Source organism: Echinops telfairi, unplaced genomic scaffold (assembly GCF_000313985.2).
Source record: "Echinops telfairi isolate 266 unplaced genomic scaffold, ASM31398v2 ScPeMD7_2;HRSCAF=8, whole genome shotgun sequence".
NCBI classification, from domain to species: Eukaryota; Metazoa; Chordata; class Mammalia; order Afrosoricida; family Tenrecidae; genus Echinops; species Echinops telfairi.
This window is the reverse complement of record NW_022103898.1, coordinates 60,965,832-60,968,709: the sequence shown is the minus strand read 5'-3', so window position 1 is coordinate 60,968,709 and position 2,878 is coordinate 60,965,832.

Here is a 2,878-nt window from a genome sequence, read left to right as displayed (position 1 = left end):
GCTATGAGTCAGTCTTGACTCAATGGCAGTGAGTTGGGTTTGGGTTTGGAGCACTCCCATCCAGTAAGTGTTGGACTGCTAACAGCAACATCAGTGCTGTTAAAACCCACCCACTGCCTCATGGGAGAAAGATGAGGCTATCTGTTCTGGTAAATATTTACAGCCTCAGAAATCCCATATAGGGTTGCAAAGAGTCTAAATCTAGTGTCCTAGACAAGTGTCTGAACTAGAATATAGCTGATGCAGTATCGCTACACAATCACTTTTTTTATTTTAACAGTTTCATTGACATAATTTACATATTACACAGTTCAACATTTTAAACATATTAATAAAGAGGTGGGCAATCATCACTATGATCAATTTAGCTAAGTTTCTTCTTTCTTAAACTCATTATTAGCTCCCCATTATACAAAATCCCCATGAGGAATATCGCAATTCTATTGACAGTATCATTAATTAAGCCAATGGTATAGCATTTCAAATAATGTTTAGAAAAGAAAAGTATGCTTGTAATTGTATAGGACAGCTTTTTAGACCAAATTACACGATTGTTACATTATTGACCTGTACAGATCAAAAACTCGAGTGACTGAACACGATTTACACAAACAATGAGGGTTGGAGAGAGGGTAAACCTTTTGATCACATTAATTCACAAAGGCAGAATCAAGCCTGCCACACTAAGACATATCAGAGTTACGGCCACAGCTTCGTAGTGTGAGAAGAAGCAGGTGATTGCTATACCAAGGGCAGAGAACTGGCCGTCATCTGACTTGGACTTGGATATCTTGCTCTCCTTTCTTTATTAAAATTTATATTAATCTGGTAGGCCTGGTTCTGTCATTGTCAGTGAATATTATTGAATGTTTTACCGAACTCCATTGTATAAATCGGATCCAGTCTCTTACGACTTTAACCTGTGCCAGTCAATAATTCATGCCTGTCATTCATAGTCAGCCTATACTTCTTTCATCTCCTTTTCTCAAATGTGTTTCAAAATTCTATACCATTGGCTAAATTAAAGACACTATGAATAAAATTACCACGTGCCCAGGGAGATGATTGGTAATGTTCTCTAACATAAGATAGCAATGATGGCTCTAAGGTGAATATGTGAGCCACAGATACTTGAATGGATCTTGGCCTCACACTTAATTCTAGCCTGAACCTAAGAATAATTAGCTCTTATGACCTGGCTCTGCTTGATACTCACCCTCATGAAGAGATCACTGAAGATATAGGTGCTATAGCAAAATGTGGTGAAGAAACCAGATGGTGCCCCACTATCAGAAAGCACAGCACTAACAAGTCCTCAACAAATACACTGAGTCTAGGTGTTGGAAAACTTTTTTCTGTCAGGAATCAAATAGTAAATATGAGTAATTTTTACCTAGAAAAACAAATGATCTTTTTCATAAATACTCTACCATGGTATACCTGTACCATTTTTTCCATGGACACTGAAATTTTAATTTCATATGATTTTTATAAGTCATGAAGGGTTTTTTCCCCAACCATTTAAAAATGTGAAATCTAGTCTTCACTCACAAGCCATGCAAAAGCCCTGAAATGTGCCAAACCTCTAGACTCTAATCAGTGTCTCAAGTATCAGTCAATGTTTCCATGCAAAGCCATCCGCAATCATTTCCAGTAGGACTGGATCAAAAGTCATTTCTCCAAAGCTCCCCAATCCTTCTTGTAGTTTTTCTTACGTAGAACTAAACTCAAAATACACACAAATGGTAACTTTATCCTAGTTTTCAACTTCCTGTGGTTGCATCATGATATGGACATAAGGATCATTTTTTTTTACAAATTTGATTAAGAAAATATACTCTGTTGGTAGATCTATTACCTTAGATAGGAATATATCTTACCCTAAATGACCTTTTTATTTTTAAATCAACAGTTATTCCATGAATATAAGTGTTCATGGGATACTTATACATCAGATGCATACATCAGAATCTTTTTTAAGGAGTCTATACTTTGTGATATTTTCTGTTTGTTTGTTCATTTTAAACTCAAGCGGTAAATCTAAATGAATTAACTTTATCTGCTTACAGAGTTCAGATAAGCATCCACATTGTTATTTATAGTTCATTTCTGTTATCTCTGGTTCTGTCTCCTGTAAAATGCCAGTATAGGAAAAACAGGAACAGGATATCTATAAGATTTAAATCTCTGTTAATCTAGACAGTTTATACATTGGATATAGAAAGCAAACTGAAAACCAAAACTATGAGTAATGAGACAATCTTGAGGTATTTTTAAAATCAAGCAAGTATAGTCTTATCACATGTGTTAGTTTAGATTTTTTAAAAGCATTATTTATGGTTTTCTGGCGGAAGAAGCATAATCTTACAGGGCTAATCTTAGTGAGTAAAATGTAGGCATGGAAGAGGAAGGCGTATGTTTAAAATGATTGTCTGAGACCCATCTCAACTTTCACCACTGACTCACCTGAACTCTGCCATGACTCAGTCACCTTCTGATTCTCAGTTCCTGATTGTTAACATTTTGTCAGAATTGTTTTGGGCCGATTCGGATGAGTCAGAGGATCGTTTGAAGTCACATCTGTATAAGGGCAGCCAAGCTAGATGAGAGCCAAGGGGAAAAACAAAACAACCATGAACCCATTGACTTGGGGCTGTGTTTTTAACCCTAGAGTCAAAGTTGATCATTCCAGATCCCTCTTATCTCACGGTTTTTGTAGCCATCCGGTTAAATCCAACTCACAGAAACCCCATGTGTGCCCAATTAGCACTGTGCTCTGGAGAGTGTCCAATGGCTAATTATCAGAAGTACATCATCATCCCTTACTTCTGAGGTGCTTCCGGGTAGATTTGAACCTGCAACTTTTCAGTTGGCAATC